Source organism: Ranitomeya imitator, chromosome 3, assembly GCF_032444005.1.
Source record: "Ranitomeya imitator isolate aRanImi1 chromosome 3, aRanImi1.pri, whole genome shotgun sequence".
Classification (NCBI taxonomy): domain Eukaryota; kingdom Metazoa; phylum Chordata; class Amphibia; order Anura; family Dendrobatidae; genus Ranitomeya; species Ranitomeya imitator.
In genome coordinates this window covers 446,050,067-446,071,033 of record NC_091284.1, presented here as the reverse complement: position 1 = coordinate 446,071,033, position 20,967 = coordinate 446,050,067, and the positions used below count along the sequence as shown (strand labels likewise).

The 20,967-nt window shown below is 45.0% G+C and overlaps 1 long non-coding RNA gene across 1 annotated transcript; it reads left to right on the top strand.

Moving 5' to 3' along the window:
* Positions 1-17,027: 17,027 nt before the first annotated feature.
* On the top strand, positions 17,028-20,542 carry LOC138672144 (uncharacterized). Its single transcript, XR_011319607.1, has 3 exons — positions 17,028-17,129; positions 18,312-18,426; positions 20,105-20,542. It is a non-coding gene; the product is annotated as an uncharacterized lncRNA (long non-coding RNA).
* The last annotated feature ends 425 nt before the right edge of the window (positions 20,543-20,967 follow it).

Below are 20,967 nucleotides of genomic sequence, written 5' to 3'. Positions count from 1 at the left end.
ACCGTGCAGGTGAAACCTGCTGCTAGGACATGACAGACGATATGGCGGTACTCATAAGTATACGCGCGTGGGTTAAACCTCACCCAGCGTGAAGAAAGCGATCCTGTTGCGTCACAGGATCGCGGTACCGCACATAGAGCGCGAGCAAGTGGTCAGCGAACTAGACCCCAACAGGGATAGTAGTCCGATTAGACCCTTGCTGGCACTACACCACAACTGGGTGTGAAAAGTATATACAATAGAGGCACCGAAGTGCAAACTGTGCCGTGCTGGCAGGCACCACTAAGTACCCAGACATGGGTCAGGAAGCGCACACAGGCGCGTGGCGCCGCACTGGCGGTCACAGCAGAGGACGCTGACACGTGTGTGACACGTTGAGTGTTAAGTCGGGCGCTAGATAGCAGCCATACACCATTCGCGAACAATCATACAGTAGGGTAGGGGTATTTAAAGGACGACTTGCACTCACAACAAACACACGTATAAAGTTGTACACTAGCGCATGGCCGTGCGGTCATGCGCAGTTTATATAGCTGCAGGACAGGAAGCGGCCACAGAAACTTTGCCCTTCCAAGACCTGCCAAGAGGACCAATAGAATGCGCTGCAGAGTCTGAGCACATGACCCTCGATCTCCAACGGGAGATCTTGCCCTGGGCATGCTCAGTGTGCGCAGACAAGGACTTAGTCCCAGAGAAGTCCACTCGCTGCTGACCAGTATTGGCTTTAAAGGCAGAAGCTGGAGAAGCAGCAGTAACTCTTCTCACAGAGTCAGACTGAGCGAGACGCTGGGATCGACGTCCCTGCTGAGCAGGCTCCACTGCGGCTGGAGGAGAATGGGAGACCGCAGCGGAGACGGATCGAGATTCCCCCTGTGCAGCAGAGGAAACTCGACTCCTAACAACCATTTTCCGCACCACCTGCAGTATCTGTGCAGGTTTCTTTGCCAGGCCAAAGCAGTCAGGGTCAGGGAATCACCAGTTTCGTAGTAGGAAACACTGCATCTAGGGCACCGGCGGCAACAATACCATCTCCCACCGTCTCTCAGTCTGCCATGTCCACCGGCACCCCCGCTAGTTCCACGATCTCCAGCTCTCCAGTCCAGCTCACCCTACATGAGACTATGGTTAGAAAAAGGAAGTACTTAGCCTCGCATCCGCGTACACAGGGTTTGAACGCCCACATAGCTAGACTAATCTCGTTAGAGATGATGCCCTACCGGTTAGTTGAAAGCGAAGCTTTCAAAGCCCTGATGGACTACGCTGTACCACGCTACGAGCTACCCAGTCGACACTTTTTTTCCAGAAAAGCCATCCCAGCCCTCCACCAGCATGTTAAAGAGCGCATCGTCCATGCACTCAGGCAATCTGTGAGCACAAAGGTGCACCTGACAACAGATGCATGGACCAGTAGGCATGGCCAGGGACGTTACGTGTCCATCACGGCACACTGGGTAAATGTGGTGGATGCAGGGTCCACAGGGGACAGCAAGTTTGGGACAGTTCTGCCTAGCCCACGGTCTAGGAAACAATTGGCTGTAGCCGTTCGCACCCCCTCCTCCTCCTCTTCGTCCTCCTGCAGAAGCGAGAGCTCGTCCACAGACCGCAGTCGCACAACCACTCCATCCGCAGCTGCCACTGTTGCACACCAGGTCTCCCATTATGGGGCAGCTACTGGCAAACGTCAGCAGGCTGTATTGGCTATGAAGTGTTTGGGCGACAACAGACACACCGCGGAAGTTCTGTCCGAGTTCTTGCAGAAAGAAACGCAGTCGTGGCTGGGCACTGTAGATCTTGAGGCAGGCAAGGTAGTGAGTGATAACGGAAGGAATTTCATGGCTGCCATCTCCCTTTCCCAACTGAAACACATTCCTTGCCTGGCTCACACCTTAAACCTGGTGGTGCAGTGCTTCCTGAAAAGTTATCCGGGGTTATCCGACCTGCTCCTCAAAGTGCGTGGACTTTGCTCACATATCCGCCGTTCGCCCGTACACTCCAGCCGTATGCAGACCTATCAGCGTTCTTTGAACCTTCCCCAGCATCGCCTAATCATAGACGTTGCAACAAGGTGGAACTCAACACTGCACATGCTTCAGAGACTGTGCGAACAGAGGCGGGCTGTTATGTTTTTGTGGGAGGATACACATACATGGGCAGGCAGTAGGATGGCAGACATGGAGTTGTCAGGTGTGCAGTGGTCGAAGATTCAAGACATGTGTCAAGTCCTTCAGTGTTTTGAGGAATGCACACGGCTGGTTAGTGCAGACAACGCCATAATAAGCATGAGCATCCCCCTAATGCGTCTGCTGATGCAAAGTTTGACGCACATAAAGGATCAGGCGTCTGCAGCTGAGGAAGAGGAAAGCCTTGATGACAGTCAGCCATTGTCTGGCCAGGGCAGTGTACAGGACGAGTTAGCGGGCGAAGAGGAGGAGGAGGACGAGGAGGATGATGGGGATGATTATATTTTTAATGAGGAAGCTTTTCCGGGGCCACTGGAAATTGGTGGCGCGGCAAGGCCGGGTTCTGGTTTTTGTAGGGACACAAGTGACGTGGATTTGCCTGAAACTGCCCCTCAACCAGGCACAACCGGAGATTTGAGAACTGGAACTTTGGCCCACATGGCGGATTATGCCTTACGTATCCTCAAAAGGGACACACGCATAACTAAAATGATGAACGATGACGATTACTGGTTGGCCTGCCTCCTTGATCCTCGCTATAAAGGCAAATTGCAAAATATAATGCCACATGAGAACTTGGAACTAATATTAGCAACCAAACAATCAACTCTTGTTGACCGTTTGCTTCTGGCATTCCCTGCACACAGCGCCCGTGATCGTTCTCACACGAGCTGCAGGGGCCAGCAGACCAGAGGAGTTAGAGGGGCAGAAATCAGAAGTGGCGTTGGCCAGAGGGGTTTTCTGACCAGGTTGTGGAGTGATTTTGCTATGACCGCAGACAGGACAGGTACTGCAGCATCAATTCAAAGTGACAGGAGACAACATTTGTCCAGTATGGTTACAAACTATTTTTCATCCCTTATCGATGTTCTCCCTCAACCGTCATTCCCATTTGATTACTGGGCATCAAAATTAGACACCTGGCCAGAATTGGCAGAATATGCATTGCAGGAGCTTGCTTGCCCGGCAGCTAGTGTCCTATCAGAAAGAGTATTCAGTGCTGCAGGTTCAATACTAACAGAAAAAAGGACTCGTCTGGCTACCCAAAATGTAGATGATCTAACCTTCATTAAAATGAACCACAACTGGATTTCGAAATCTTTTGCCCCACCTTGCCCGGCTGACACCTAGCTTTCCTATGTAAAGGTCTTGCCTGTGGACTATTCTGAACGACTTTTCCAATCTCGTAATTTGCAGCACCTGATTGTCCAGCATCCGACATGTTAACACCTCCCTAAATGGCCAAAGTCCCCACACGGGGCCGTGGTATCGCCACTTGGCGCCAGCACCCGTGAGAGTACTGTTTGTCTGAAGAGGTGGGTGTGCCCGCTTTTGGTCGACGGCACTGCCACTAGGTCCCTCATAGTACAATAAAGTGTCTGGCGGTGGTGGTGCGCACCCAACGTCAGACACACCGTTGTAATATGAGGGGCCCTGGGCCTGTACCGCCGGCCACAAGACAGTCCCCCCCCCAGGTCAAACAGTGCTCTACGACTTGCAAAATTTTCTCTCACAGCTCCACCAATGTTTAGTCTATGCGCTGACATCCTTCAATGCCTGGCACTGTCAATACCATTGTATTGACATTTTTCTTATGTTAGGCCTTCGAAGCCTGTCTGCGGTCACTCCTTCCACTAGGCCTCCACTGACCTGTCTACTGCTGCCCGTGTTCCCCTGGAACCAATTTTAAATTGCCTACAGCCAGCCCAATTTATTATGTTAGGGCTTCGAAGCCTGTCTGCGGTCCCTCCTTCCACTAGGCCTCCACTGACCTGTCTACTGCTGCCCGTGTTCCCCTGGAACCAATTTTAAATTGCCTACAGCCAGCCCAATTTATTATGTTAGGGCTTCGAAGCCTGTCTGCGGTCCCTCCTTCCACTAGGCCTCCACTGACCTGTCTACTGCTGCCCGTGTTCCCCTGGAACCAATTTTAAATTGCCTACAGCCAGCCCAATTTATTATGTTAGGGCTTCGAAGCCTGTCTGCGGTCCCTCCTTCCACTAGGCCTCCACTGACCTGTCTACTGCCGCCCGTGTTCCCCTGGAACCAATTTTAAATTGCCTACAGCCAGCCCAATTTATTATGTTAGGGCTTCGAAGCCTGTCTGCGGTCCCTCCTTCCACTAGGCCTCCACTGACCTGTCTACTGCTGCCCGTGTTCCCCTGGAACCAATTTTAAATTGCCTACAGCCCAATTTTTGTTATGTTAGGCCTTCGAAGCCTGTCTGCGGCCCGTTCTTTCCACTACTACTACACTGACCTGGCTACTGCCGCCCGTGTTCCCCTGGAACCAATTTTAAATTGCCTACAGCCAGCCCAATTTATTATGTTAGGGCTTCGAAGCCTGTCTGCGGTCCCTCCTTCCACTAGGCCTCCACTGACCTGTCTACTGCTGCCCGTGTACCCCTTGAACCAACATCAGAAAATATAAAAATAAGTATTTTGCTTATAAAAAAGAAAATACTGGAGAGATATCAAATGCAGACATTTTAACATTAAAAACAAACACATACAACAAAAATCTGGTACAGTACTAAAAATGGCCACCAGCTACAATAACTTTCTCCTGCAAGTAGTTAACTGAAAGTTTTTTTCAATTTAAAACACAGATATGGCATCCACCGAGTGTTGTCCTGTCGCGTCTTCTTTATATTATTGCCAAGAAGATGCAAAACAATGAAAATAATAAAATCATTATTTACCAAAAAAATAGAGTAAGTCAAAACCACATTGCAAATAAACATTCATTACAAATAAAGAAGCAGGGCGCGTCCGAGGGTGAGTATATACCTAATAAGAATATAATCACCCTCGGACGCGCCCTGCTTCTTTCCGACAGCCTTCCTTCCTAAGAATCAGCCCTTCCGTGGTGTAGAGAGAGGGTTTGTTACACTCCAAGGTGTTCCCCAGGTTGCCTTTCCTGAGCTTCGATCTTCATGCTCTCGTTTAGTAGTTGTCGGAAAGTAGGCTGCATTAGGCCTACAAATTGGGTATGGGGTGGAGAGAGATGGTGTGTTACACTCCAAGGTGTTCCCCAGGTTTCCTTGCCATTGCTTCGGTCTTCCGACTCTCGTTTAGTAGTTGTAGAAAACTACACTGCATTAGGCCTACAAAATAGGTATCGGGTGGAGAGAGATGGTGTGTTACACTCCAAGGTGTTCCCCAGGTTGCCTTTCCTGAGCTTCGATCTTCCGGCTCTCGTTTAGTAGTTGTTGGAAACTACACTGCATTAGGCCTACAAATTGGGTATGGGGTGTAGAGAGATGGTGTGTTCCACTCCAAGGTGTTCTCCAGGTTGCCTTTCCTGAGCTTCGATCTTCATGCTCTCGTTTAGTAGTTGTCGGAAAGTAGGCTGCATTAGGCCTACAAATTGGGTATGGGGTGGAGAGAGATGGTGTGTTACACTCCAAGGTGTTCCCCAGGTTTCCTTGCCATTGCTTCGGTCTTCCGACTCTCGTGTAGTAGTTGTAGAAAACTACACTGCATTAGGCCTACAAAATGGGTATCGGGTGGAGAGAGATGGTGTGTTACACTCCAAGGTGTTCCCCAGGTTTCCTTGCCATTGCTTCGGTCTTCCGACTCTCGTTTAGTAGTTGTAGAAAACTACACTGCATTAGGCCTACAAAATAGGTATCGGGTGGAGAGAGATGGTGTGTTACACTCCAAGGTGTTCCCCAGGTTGCCTTTCCTGAGCTTCGATCTTCCGGCTCTCGTTTAGTAGTTGTTGGAAACTACACTGCATTAGGCCTACAAATTGGGTATGGGGTGTAGAGAGATGGTGTGTTCCACTCCAAGGTGTTCTCCAGGTTGCCTTTCCTGAGCTTCGATCTTCATGCTCTCGTTTAGTAGTTGTCGGAAAGTAGGCTGCATTAGGCCTACAAATTGGGTATGGGGTGGAGAGAGATGGTGTGTTACACTCCAAGGTGTTCCCCAGGTTTCCTTGCCATTGCTTCGGTCTTCCGACTCTCGTGTAGTAGTTGTAGAAAACTACACTGCATTAGGCCTACAAAATGGGTATCGGGTGGAGAGAGATGGTGTGTTACACTCCAAGGTGTTCCCCAGGTTTCCTTGCCATTGCTTCGGTCTTCCGACTCTCGTTTAGTAGTTGTAGAAAACTACACTGCATTAGGCCTACAAAATAGGTATCGGGTGGAGAGAGATGGTGTGTTACACTCCAAGGTGTTCCCCAGGTTGCCTTTCCTGAGCTTCGATCTTCCGGCTCTCGTTTAGTAGTTCTTGGAAACTACACTGCATTAGGCCTACAAATTGGGTATGGGGTGTAGAGAGATGGTGTGTTCCACTCCAAGGTGTTCTCCAGGTTGCCTTTCCTGAGCTTCGATCTTCCGGCTCTCGTTTAGTAGTTCTTGGAAACTACACTGCATTAGGCCTACAAATTGGGTATGGGGTGTAGAGAGATGGTGTGTTCCACTCCAAGGTGTTCTCCAGGTTGCCTTTCCTGAGCTTCGATCTTCCGGCTCTCGTTTAGTAGTTGTTGGAAACTACGCTGCATTAGGCCTACAAATTGGGTATGGGGTGTAGAGAGATGGTATGTTCCACTCCAAGGTGTTCTCCAGGTTGCCTTTCCTGAGCTTCGATCTTCTGGCTCTCGTTTAGTAGTTCTTGGAAACTACACTGCATTAGGCCTACAAATTGGGTATGGGGTGTAGAGAGATGGTGTGTTCCACTCCAAGGTGTTCCCCAGGTTTCCTCGCCAATGCTTCGATCTTCATGCTCTCGTTTAGTAGTTGTTGGAAACTACACTGCATTAGGCCTACAAATTGGGTATGGGGTGTAGAGAGATGGTGTGTTCCACTCCAAGGTGTTCTCCAGGTTGCCTTTCCTGAGCTTCTATCTTCCGGCTCTCGTTTAGTAGTTCTTGGAAACTACACTGCATTAGGCCTACAAATTGGGTATGGGGTGTAGAGAGATGGTGTGTTCCACTCCAAGGTGTTCTCCAGGTTGCCTTTCCTGAGCTTCGATCTTCCGGCTCTCGTTTAGTAGTTCTTGGAAACTACACTGCATTAGGCCTACAAATTGGGTATGGGGTGTAGAGAGATGGTGTGTTCCACTCCAAGGTGTTCTCCAGGTTGCCTTTCCTGAGCTTCGATCTTCCGGCTCTCGTTTAGTAGTTGTTGGAAACTACACTGCATTAGGCCTACAAATTGGGTATGGGGTGTAGAGAGATGGTGTGTTCCACTCCAAGGTGTTCTCCAGGTTGCCTTTCCTGAGCTTCGATCTTCCGGCTCTCGTTTAGTAGTTGTTGGAAACTACACTGCATTAGGCCTACAAATTGGGTATGGGGTGTAGAGAGATGGTGTGTTCCACTCCAAGGTGTTCCCCAGGTTTCCTCGCCAATGCTTCGATCTTCATGCTCTCGTTTAGTAGTTGTTGGAAACTACACTGCATTAGGCCTACAAATTGGGTATGGGGTGTAGAGAGATGGTGTGTTCCACTCCAAGGTGTTCTCCAGGTTGCCTTTCCTGAGCTCCTATCTTCCGGCTCTCGTTTAGTAGTTCTTGGAAACTACACTGCATTAGGCCTACAAATTGGGTATGGGGTGTAGAGAGATGGTGTGTTCCACTCCAAGGTGTTCTCCAGGTTGCCTTTCCTGAGCTTCGATCTTCCGGCTCTCGTTTAGTAGTTCTTGGAAACTACACTGCATTAGGCCTACAAATTGGGTATGGGGTGTAGAGAGATGGTGTGTTCCACTCCAAGGTGTTCTCCAGGTTGCCTTTCCTGAACTTCTATCTTCAGGCTCTCATTAAATTGTGGTTAAACGGAACAACTGCATTTGGCGTACTAGTTGGTTTGGGGCCTACTATCGGTGTCTGCCACTCCTTGCTGTTCTCCTGGTTTCCTGTCCTGAAATTCCGTTTTCAGGCGCTCGTTAAGTAGTTGTTAATGTTAGACTGCATTTGGCCTACTAGTTGGGTTGGGGCCTACTATCGGTGTCTGCCACTCCTTGCTGTTCTCCTCCACTGAACAAAGCTGTGCCGCCTGTTTACTACGGTTGCCAATTTTGAACTGCATTTCGACTACTTACTGATTTGGGCCTACTCTCTGTGTCAGCCTCTCATTCCAGTTGTCCTCCACTGCAATGCCCCCTGGTTATTCCTGTGTTACCAATTTTGAACTGCATTTAGCCAACTTTATTCTTTGGGCCTATATCTGTGTTTCCTCCTCATCCTGCCCATTGCCCAGCCAGTGATAGATGAGTCTGCTGGTACATTGACCCATAACGCAACATTCCCCGTGCACGCTACACAACAACATTGTGACCCTGCTGAAAGTCAGGTTGCTCTTCCCGCATACCATACCACCTTACACGGGGACAAAGAGGAAGGTGCAGATGAAAGTGCAGGTTCCTTCATCAGGTGGGGGGAGGAATACTAGTTGGCGACGTCACTGGCACAGGGCCTCTCATAGTACGCAAAAGTGTTGCTGCCGGTGGGAGGCGCCCCCGCCGTGCAAACACACCGTTGTACTTTGAGGGGCCCTGTGCCAGTGCCAATGCCAACGAGTGGGCCCCCCCCTGCTTGCTCAGGTTCACAGCACTTGCAAAGTTGAAATACTTACCTCTCCCTGCTCCACTGCCGTGACGTGGTCCAGATTTCCTGGGCCCACTAATTACTTGAACCAGCCCTACCCACCACAACTTTAGCCAAATGACCCCCAATTTCAAATGCCTTCCAATTATTATAAGGTAAATTACGCTTGACAAGCTTCATTAAGAAGAATGGATGGTTTTGACATTAAAATGGGCACTCTAGGTGTTTTCCTGGCCCCCACTCACTGCCGACTATGCTGCCCCATTGACTTGCATTGGGTTTCGTGTTTCGGTCGATCCCGACTTTACGTCATAATCGGCCGATTTCACTCGACCCGACTTTTGAGATAGTCGGGTTTCGCGAAACCCGGCTCGACTCTAAAAAGTCAAGGTCGCTCAACTCTAGTCTGCAGGCATCATGTTGCGTTTGCAAAGCCCCTGATGTACCTAAACAGTAGAAACTCCCCACAAATGAACACATTTTGGAAACTAGACCCCCATGGAGATTATCTAGATGTGTAGTGAGAACTATGAGAACTATGAACCCCCAAGTGCTTCAAAGAAGTTTATAACGTAAAGCCGTAAAAATAAAAAATCATATTTTTTTCCACAAAAATGATATTTTCATCCAAAATATTTACTTTCACAAAGGTAACAGGAGAAATTGGACCACCAAAGTTGTTGTGCATTTTATTTTGAGTAGTCAGATGCCCCATATGTGGGGGTCCACTTGGAAGGGAAGAAGCACGATTTTGAAATGCAGACTTTGATAAAATGGTCTGCGGGCATCATGTTGCATTTGCAGAGCCCCTGATGTGCCTAAACAGTAGAACCCCCCACAAGTGACACCACTTTGGAAACAACAAACTTATCTAGATGTGTTGTGGGAACTTTGAACCCCCAAGTGTTTCACTAAAGTTTATAGCGCAGAGACGTGAAAAGAAAAATCATATTTTTTCTACAAAAATTATTTTTAGAATTTGGACCCCAAAAGTTGTTGTCCAATTTGTCCTGAGTGCGCTGATACCCCATATGTGGGAGAAAACTACTGTTTGGGCACACATCGGGGCTCAGAAGGGAAGTAGTGATGTTTTGGAATGCAGACTTTGATGGAATGGTCTGCGGGCATCATGTTGGATTTGTCCTTGATGTGCCTAAACAGTAAAAAAACCACAAGTGACCCCATTTTGACAACTGGACCCCCCACGGAGCTTATATAGATGTGTGGTGAACACTTTGAACGCCCAAATACTTCACAGACGTTTATAACGCAGAGCCATGAAAGTAAAAAATAATTTTTTTCGACAAAAATGAATTTTTAGCCCCCAAATTTTTTTTCCCTAGGGTGTCCAATTTGTCCTGAGTACGCTGATGCCCCATATGTGGGGGTAAACAACTGTTTGGGCGCACGGCAGAGCTCAGAAGGGAGGGAGCACCATTTGACTTTTTGAATGCAAAATTGGCTGGAATCAGTGGTGGCACCATGTCGCGTTTGGACACCCCCTGATGTACCTAATCAGTGGAAACCCCCCAATTCTAACTCCAACCCTAACCCCAACACACCCCTAACCCTAATCCCAACCCAAACCATAACCCTAATCACAACCCTAACCCCAACACACCCCTAATCCTAATCCCAACCCTAATGATAACCCTAATCACAACCCTAACCCCAACACATCCCTAACCCTAATCCCAACCTTAACCCTAATTCCAACCCTAATCCCAACACACCCCTAACCCTAATCTCAACCCTAATCATAACCCTAATCCCAACCCTAACCCTAATCCCAACCCTAACCCTAACATTAATCCTAATCCCAACCATAATCCCAACTCTAACCCTAACTTTAGCTCCAACTCTAACCCTAATTTTAGCCACAACCCCAACCCTAACCTTAACTTGAGCCCAACTCTAACCCTAATGGGAAAATGGAAATAATTACATTTTCTTTATTTTATTATTTTTTCCTAGCTAAGGGGGTGATAAAGGGGGGTTTATTTACTATTTTTTTTTATTTTGATCACTATGATAGGGTCTATCACAGTGACTAAAATGAACCAATAGGAAAAATCTTCCTATTGTTGCCGGGTGCCGGCCGGCAGATCTCAGCGGGCGCACTGCGCATGCTCCCACCACTTTTTTCCTGGAAGAAGACGGGGGCGCAGGAGGATGAAAGTAAGCCCAGACATACTAGGGGACACCAGGAGGTACAGTGGGGGATCAGGGACCCTATTTCTCTGTCCTCTGATGTGAGATCACATCAGAGGACAGAAAAATTAAATGGCAAATTGCGCTTTTATTTTTGTGGTCGACGTTATACGATTAATAACGGCGATTGCAACCCGGGGGTCGGTAAAAACCGACCCAAATTATGTTCTCTGGGGTTTCGGCTACCCCTAGCACTCGAGACCCCAGAGAAATTTCAACTTTGGGGGGCGCTATACACTTTTTCCATATTTTGGCTTTAGTACCCTTAACTACCACTGTTAAAAGGCGTATCGGCGGTCGTTAAGGGGATAACATTGATTCAAGTGATATCCAATAAAACATCAGGCAGCGATCTATATTGTGAGAGCGAGCCCTAAAGGTAAGTAAATATTCATGGAATGTTAGGTTTAGATTAAAGAGGTTGCCTGACCCCGAAAACCAATTATTTTTTTTAGATAATCTATGCTATATTGCTGTATATCACTCTATTCATTTTGTTTTTTGCTTCTATCTTTCGTTCCTCCTGAATTTCAATTCATTCCCTGCACCCAGTTTGCTTACATCTGGCTCTAATAGACCAGGCATCTTCCTTGGCTTATTTTGTAAGCTCACAGCCAAAAGTAGCCTGAACCTCAGTGTCAAGCCTCGCCCTCTACCCGCCCACTACACACTCATGGGTTGTTAGTATCTACCCCAGCACCACTCCGTTAATCATTTTATCATTGGAAGTGATAGATGAGCAATCCTGTGTTCTCATTTGTAGTGTAATAGTCTACTTCACATCACATCCACAGGGGTCATGCAGCTGTCACATGTCCGCCACATTACCCCTGACATGTGACAGGAGCGATCCTCTGTACTCATCTGTAGTGCAATAATCTACGTCACATTGACAGTGGTGACAGAGCCTTCACATGTCCCCCACATTGCCCCTGATATAGGAATACTGTGAAGTGAAAAGTCTATACTCACATGTGTGCAATATATATACTGTATATTTATATATATATGATCTGGGTTCAATGCCGGAAGATATATCGCCGTGTAGGCTTGATCCATGTTTACATACATTTTCATTAGGAGTTCTTCCCTCCGTAAATCTGAAGCCATTGCAGTCAAGTTTACTAAGTTTCGTTTGTTAATCCTTTTTATTTTATGTACCGTATATACTCGAGTATAAGCCGACCCGAGTATAAGCCGACCCCCCTAATTTTGCCACAAAAACTGGGAAAACTTATTGACTCGAGTATAAGCCTAGGGTGGAAAATGGAGCAGCTACCGGTGAATTTCAAAAATCAAAATAGATGCTCCGTACCATTCATTATTGCCCCATAAGATGCTCCATATAAAGCTGTGCCACATATAATGCTCCATACTGTTCATTATTGCCCCATAAATGCTCCATATAAAGCTGTGCCACATATAATGCTCTGCACCGTTCATTATGGCCCCATAGATGCTCCTTATAAAGCTGTGCAATATAGAAAGCTCTGCACCGTTCATTATGGCCCCATAGATGCTCCTTATAAAGCTGTGCCACATATAATGCTCTGCACCGTTCATTATGGCCCCATAGATGCTCCATATAAAGCTGTGCCATATAGAATGCTCTGCACCGTTCATTATGGCCACATAGATGCTCCATAGAAAGCTGTGCCATATGGAATGCTCTGCACTGTTCATTATGGCCCCATAGATGCTCCATAGAAAGCTGTGCCATATAGAATGTTCTGCCCTGTTCATTATGGCCCCATAGATGCTCCTTATAAAGCTGTGCCATATAGAATGCTCTGCACCATTGATTATGGCCCCATAGATGCTCCTGTGGCACTCCTAGAGGTATTTGCCACAAATATAGTTACTGACACTGAATACAAATACTAAAATAGCAAGACTGCACTACCTCCTCCGGCCAGAAGGGGGAGCTCCAGAGACTCCCCTTGATCCATTCTGGTCTGAGAGAAGAAATGGCAGTTGGGCTAAGGAGCTGATAGTGAGAGGTCATACAGCTGAATTTCTAACAGCCCTATGACAGTTTCCAGGCCCAAATCACCGGCCTGAGGAGAAAAGGGACAGAGAAAAAGGACATTGTGAGAACCGGGTAGCATTAATCACTACCCAGAACAGGCGCAAAGATGGATACCGGATCCGTGGCTGTATTCGTTATATATAATACAGCAACCGGAAAAACGTGAGGTGATATCAGCTTCACTAGGGCCGGATGCAGCAACAGACACAGAGTTCAGCGGTACTCCTGAAGGGGGTAAGCAGATAAAAGGACTCGGGTTGCCCGTCGAGCCAGGACCCGGAGGGGACAGATTGGGCCGGCAGCCAGTTCACATACAGCAGCAGGGCCACATAGAAACTGCGTACAATAAGAGGCGAAGACCCCGGCAGGGTCAAAGTAACTCAGAGTTCCCATACAGACTCCGGTGACAGGACTGGTTGTAAATCCCTTTATGTTGAAGTAAACTGGTTAAACGTTTCAGTGCCTCAGTCTTTCATTTGGACAATAGCCATCTATCCAGGATCGGGATCATCACCGCTGGGAGAACCTGCTGCTGATCAAGTAAGTGCCTGTTCCCTCACGATACCCCTTACACTGTGCATTGCCTGAGACCACAGCACCGGGTCAAGCCACCCGTGACATCCCCCTCAAGAGACAAACCCCATTGGTCCGGTGCTGGGTACCCCGGTCTCCTGGGCGTCACACTCCATAGAAAGCTGTGCCATATAGAATGCTCTGCACCGTTCATTATGGCCCCATAGATGCTCCATATAAAGCTGTGCCATATAGAAAGCTCTGCACCGTTCATTATGGCCTCATAGATGCTCCTTATAAAGCTGTGCTATATAGAATGCTCTGCACCATTGATTATAGCCCCATAGATGCTCCTTATAAAGCTGTGCCATATATAATGCTCTGTACCGTTGATTATGGCCCCATAGATGCTCCTTATAAAGCTGTGCCATATAGAATGCTGCTGCTGTTGCAATAATAAAAAAAAATCACATACTCACCTCTCTTCGCTCAGGTCGCCGGTGTTTTCAATATTTACCTGCTCCTCGTGCGGCTCCGTCTCCAGCACTGACGCTCAGCAGAGGGCGCACACTGACTACGTCACCGCGCCCTCTGACCTGAGAGTCACTGCCCGAGGACGCTGGAGAGACTGAACCAACACCAGAATGAGGAGCAGGTAAATATCGCGCAGCCCTGGGGTTGGCAGGGGAGGGGGAGCGGGGCTATCTAGTAATACCTACTCCCGGCGCGGTCCCTGGACGTCCCTGCTTCTTCCACCGCTGCATCTTCTTCCTGCATTGAGCAGTCACAGTTACCGATCATTACAGTCAAGAATATGCGGCTCCACCTCTATGGGAGGTGGAGCCGCATATTCATTTCTGTAATGAGCGGTACCATGTGACCGCTCAATACAGGAGGAAGATACAGCGCTGGAAGAAGCAGGAACGTCCAGGGACCGCGCCGGGAGTAGGTAAGTATAACTAGATAGCCCCCGCTCCCCCTCCCCTGCCAACCCCCGGGCATGACTCGAGTATAAGCCGAGAGGGGGACTTTCAGCCCACAAAAAATGGGCTGAAAATCTTGGCTTATACTCGAGTATATACGGTAATTGTTTATGTTCAATTATTTTGTCCCCTTTATAAAATCTTTTCTATATATTTTATAAACACTACCTATCTTTCTGAATTAAATACAAAATGTAATAATTTTGTTCCTTTTGTTCTGTAAACCGCCCCCCAAAGCCATAAGCTACCTGTCCGATGTTCAAGCAGCCTGTATAAACAATTGGTGGTGGCAATGTGTAGTTACTTTTGCTATTGCTGTGCTGGCAGTGACCTACTGGGGGTATATATATTCCATGCATTGAAATTGGTTTTGTATATACCATACGCTCACTGTTAGTTCTCCAATAACTGGCCTATTAGTGGACAACAGCTTGCGACCTCCTCCATTAATTGTGTAATTGTCCTGACAACAGGGAGCAGCAGAGTGCTGTTCATGATAAAAAGGTAACAGTGGGGTAGTTCAGTATGACCCCCCTGGCTATGATTTTTGGCAAGCGATTGGATTCTACAGAATATCAGTGGCTGGATTAAGTAATCATTCTTGCATCGTTCTTGCTTTAATTCTTGCAAAGTTTTGAGGAATCAGACTCAGTGCTTTTATTATTTTTTTTATCTGTGACAATCTTGTACATGTAACAGTTACACCCCTCTCTTCTCTTAATTTACTGTCCTATCTATTGTTTGGCAGTTATGGCTGCAGTTGGAGTGCCATGGTACAAACAGCAGACAAATTAGGTTTTTACTGCTCTCTGTACGATGAAACAGATAAACTCCATTGACAAAACCAGGCAACAAATGATTACAGATATGTTGCAGGTTGACCCAGCCCATGCCCCAATGAAGGGGAGGCCAGCCAAGACATGGATGGCACTGCTGCAGCTGTGCCACCTGTGGATTCCAGTTACATCAGCAAAGTTGTTAGCATGGACCACTGCCTGCATGTGGCCTTACAGCAACTCGATGCAGACAATCGTGAGAAACGACTGAACCTGATTCAGTAATACCAAGTGGCTGAGAGAGCTGAGTGACAGGCCCAAAGCCTACGAAGAGGCTGAGAGAACTGAGCAACAAGCCAAACAAGAGGCTACTGAGCAATAGCAGCAAGCCAAGCGTCGGTACCCATCGGAGTTAGCCCAAATCCACGGAGATCCATTTAACCCAACGAGCAGTGAGTCAAGCAATGCCAACCAGTTTAAAACATATCCTGAGCATTTTCCTGTGATCGAAAGGGACAGAGACTTGGACATATTTATGTGGGGGTTTGAAAATGCCTACAGACAGTACCAGCTGCCTGAGGACCAATGGGCCCAATATTTAACCTCAGGGCTTCAAGGCAAAGCTCTGGAGACCAAAATAGAGACTATGAGGCTATCAAATGGGCCCTGATAAAGAAGCACCAGCTGACTCCTGAGGTGTACCGCAAAAAGTTCCAGGCCCTCCAGCGTGGACCACATGACAGCTATACGCCCGTGTTGTACAGCAATGTGCACTCTCATTGTGGCACAATTATGCAAGAATTGAATAGTAGTATCCATTTGGCTGTCAGATTTTGGCCCCCTATTTTCAGGCAGCAACATGGTGGTGGAGAGAAGTAGCCTAGGTAGACACGTTGCAAGAAGCTGTCAGGTCTCTCCAATGAGAAACTTTGCTGCAACATAGTGCAGGAGCGCTGTATTTATTACCCAGGTCTTACCATGTAAATGTCTTACAAGTTATTGGACTGTGCTATCAGAACTCCATCTCTTCAGAATACCAATAAACTGTGGTGCCTCCTGAGTGAGTAAAGCTGTGTGCTGCAATACTGGCCATTGTCTGTGGCTCTTCCCAAAGCCTAATCCTCAGTTATTCCCTCACAGTGTTTTGGTTAAAACAACACTACAGATTTTGATGCAATTGTTAGAGACAAATCAAAAATAAAGCAAAAAAACTGCATCAAAATCAGCAGTGGCGTTTTTGCTCAAAAACACTGTGCATGAAACCAGTGTAATAATCTCATACTATTCTAAAAGGGACTGCACTCTTATTTAGCTGAAGTCACATGAAAGTGGTCAAAATAATCAGTGTCTAGAAAACATCTACTAATATCTAGAAAAAACCTAAAGTTGATAACACAGCATATGCCAAGTCCCTCATTTACCATTTGTTTGTACCATCTTTTTTGCAGTCCGTAAACTAATTTTTTAATGTAAACATAATTTCATGTTCTTATACAAGTAAATATTGCATCTATTATATCTACTGTGGCAGGAAAGAATTGTAATGTCAAAAAAAGTTCCTAACTTCCTGTGGGTCCAGTTACTTCCTCTCATAAATATTACATTTTGCTTATCAGTTTCACCTACGTATGAGGGGACTTTCACATTTAAATATAGGTTCCACCTACAATGAAAGTAAAATATAGCCTCAACAATGGAATTAGGATATATCAACATGTTAACAAAAAATTCCATTACAAACATCCCACATCTTAAGGAATAGTATATAATGCAAAGAGAAGATTACAGAATGTATCTACGAAGGCAAAGATTCAAGAGAAGTCATGATGAGAGCAGCCTGCCTGATTGTGCTTGTGGCTCTATCACTGCAAGTCACCGGTTTCTCAATCTGTAAGTATTTCTACAAAGCAATGATGCAAAACACTGTTCTATAAATTGTCCTTTTCTGCCTACAATATATTGATTTTAGAGCAGTATTTACTTAGAACTAATTAAGTCAATTATTGTACGATTAAATATGTATTTTCCAAACCAGCCCCCTCTGATACACTGCAGATGTAGACGGTATACCTAGGAAATGAGCCGTAAAATATAGGATTGAAAATAACTATGTTCTTGACACCAGAGAGGATTGTTAGTGAGAGGTAAATTGCAAAGTTGCATGTTTCTACAAGCACTTTGCAATTTTACCAATTTAACAAGATGAAAAAACCCTTTTAATTGTTGCAGAACTTATTGGGGTGGTCTGGCCTTCATAAATTGTCACATATCCACTTGATAGGTAAGAACTGTTAGAAAGGTGTCACAATGGGACAAGCACTGATCACCAGAACAGAGGACTCGTATCCTAGTGGCAACATCCAGGAGGTATAGGCATATGTTAGGTCGGGTAGCTATATTTGTTCCTTGCTCTGTTCCCATGTGACCATGTCACGTATTTTGCCCTAGTTAAATCCTATAAAATATCCAGTAAACTGAGATATGTGTAGATTAAACTTAATCAAATGCAAAGAAAGGTGCATATAGTGTAAAGTGCTGCTTAACAGTGTGCATGTACAGTTCAATCAGATAATGGTAGAGTGATTTACGTAGGAAAATAGGGTATAGTGGAAGCACTCTCACCACCCCAACGCACGTTTCGTGTGGTCCCTCTACCATTATCTGATTGTACTGTATATGCTCGCTATTAAGCAGAACTTTACACTAAATGCACCTTTCTATGCATTTGGTTAAGTCTACACATATCTCAGTTTACTGGCCATGCTATAGGATTTAACTATGGCAAAATGTGACATGGTCTCCTGTGACTAATATAGGTCATTGCAGCCTCTGATATTATATTTGCCTATTCTATATGGTCATTTAAAACTATTTACCAAATAAAGATCAAAACATTTTACGTTACTTAAACTCTGTTTTTTATGGTGAATTTCCAAATATTCTGTATATACAGAAAACTTTAAACCAGTATTGTTTGTTTGGCATACCTCTATCTTGTCATACTTATATTGCTTGCTTTTAACCTTTTTAATCTTTTTTTTTTCTAATTTGTACTTGTCATTTCTATTTTAGATAAAGGCAGCAACATCTTAACATGCTGCAAAAGTGCAATCAATCGCCTTAATAGTGAAAACATAAAAAGCTATAACAGGACTGATGATAGGGCTTGTACCAACAAGGCATTTATGTAAGTATGATATATACAAGTATATATGTAACTATTCTGGATACACCTTCATATGACTTAGAGCTAAACCAGCTTTTCATACTAATCGTTTTTTAATCATTACAAATAGTTTGGTCCAAATATTTCAATTAATCCACCATAATGGAAAAAGGAGACAAAATGAAAGATGGAGCGAGAGTATAGTTCTCATGTGTGATAGGCCATATTGTATTTTTCATCAATTGAAATAGAATTTGACACCTGGAGATTACAAAAAGACCTCCATCAAACCACCATGGCTACCACCAAGTGTTCTTTTAATCGTTCATGAGTGTTTCATTGCGTCAGCACAGGCCAAATTTATTAAAACAGAAGTCTTCAGGGTTAGTCTCAAAATCACTAATAGTTAAAATGTAAAAAGTGTTTGCAAGAAAATCATGCAACTTTCGTTACAAATCTTTCTTTTCTCAAGAATGGAGGGATTGGCACTAAAGCTGGATGTCCAGTGATCCAGCCAGCTTCTAAGCCATGTGCACGTTCAACCGCCATTGCTAGGCTGCGGCTTTGGCCAGTAATACAGACAAGGTGCATTAACAATACAATTAAACTAGATCAGCACTGGATGATAGTGGTGATAGGTTGGCAGACGAATACATCTAACAAGTTCCCTATAAAGCCTTACTGTAATGCAGCAGATGGAGACTAGTGTTTTCATCTGTTCATAATATTGCTAATTCTTACAGATTATAATCGTGAATATGGTTCTCATAAAGCATTTTTCCTACCAAATACATTTATCACCTGAGGGAGATAGCAGTTCTGCCATAAATTAAGTGAAGCATTAGTTCACCATATGCACAATGCGCCATGACATTGCGACTCCATTTGTTGAAATTAATTCTTGAAATTAATGAGGGTCTATACAGATGACCCACAATGATTTTACATTCACTCCCTATCCTACGAGAAAAATTATGAATGTGTTTAGTGGGAAACTCCATTTTGAATCCTAGTACAACATTTTTGTGCAGGTTTAGCACAAAATTAGAGAATAAAATCATTTCCAGTAACTTTGAAATTGGATTGCATCCAGAGGCGTAATGTTCAGCTCCTGGGGATCAATACAAAATCTATAATAAACCCCACCCTATAACTGATTCCCCTTTATGTGGCAGAGGCACAGTTCACATTAAATGATGCTCAGATTACCAGAGCCGTATGGTACTTTGCGGTGTAAAACCCCAACCATTGCAGCACCTACACGTCAGCTGTTCCTGCCAGTCTTTGTCGACAAGCTGTCATCATGTGATTCCTGCAGCCAAATACACACCTCAACCATCACATAGCATACAACTGGCATAACTACTTAGCACTAAGCTATGATACCAGTAAGAATGACAGATGACCTCTGCAGCCAATCACTGGCATTATTACTAACATCATGCCACTGATTGACTGCAGCTGACAAGTGCTGTCAGCTTGTCAATAGAGACAGCAAGGATCTCCAGAGCATCTGTACTTGGGATTAAAGAGGTTAGTAGTGTTTTTGTAACTTAATTTTTAATTATTTTTTTATTATTTAAATCAGACAACTTATGTAAAAGCTATGTCATAATGACAGGTTCTTTTTAATGCAATGTGTGTTTTATATAAAGATCCTGTTTTTAAACATTCTCCCTTATTTTTCAATTTATTTTAGCGTAGAACTGAAGACGGGTGAAAAAAAGTGTTTTAACGCAACCTCCAAAAATGTTTGTTCAGCTATTAAGAAATTTGACAGCAAAAAAACTCAAAGGAATGAAAAAAAATAGCTGCATGCCTGTAATGATTCTCCAAACTTGCATGCCAACAAGTCTCCATAGCAAGACGTCAGCTGGACGGATAACATTTTGCGCTGCACCTCTTCTTCCGTAACTGTGTATTTTGTTCGTATTTTCCATTTAGGAAAAACATAAAGCTAAAAACTAAATGTGACACTTTCCAAAACAGTATAGTAAGCTAAAAAAAAGTTAATTGAATGATTATTAACCTAGAAGAACACTTTTTGTATCTGACACGTTTAATGTGCTTGATTTCGCTACTGGTATTTATTGTTTGTAGATTGTTAATTTATTTTACCTGTCCATGCTTTAGTTTAATTGTGTGATTGTGCTGAAAATAAAGTATATATGTGTACATTTTGATTATCAGATTTTCATTTTCTTTTTTTGAGGGGGGGTCATTTTTAGTTTACTTACAGTTAAATGCTGATCTGCTGTCTAGTACTGAAAATACAAATTAATATTTACCCAGTTTTCTCAAGTACAGCAACTTAAATTTTTCTACTCATAGTTCAATAATATACAGTAATATGGAAGCATAATAGATTCAATTTCTTTCTTTTCTCTAAGACTGCGTTCACATGTAGCTTTTATGCTGAGGCTTTTACCTTCGACAGCCCTGTGCCGCCACATTCTATTCAATATTTCCCAACATAATCGCTTATTCTTGCCGGAAAACAGCTGTTCCACTTCCAAACCCGAGACGCTGATCATAATTACTGTGCGGGTTTTTAGGTGATAT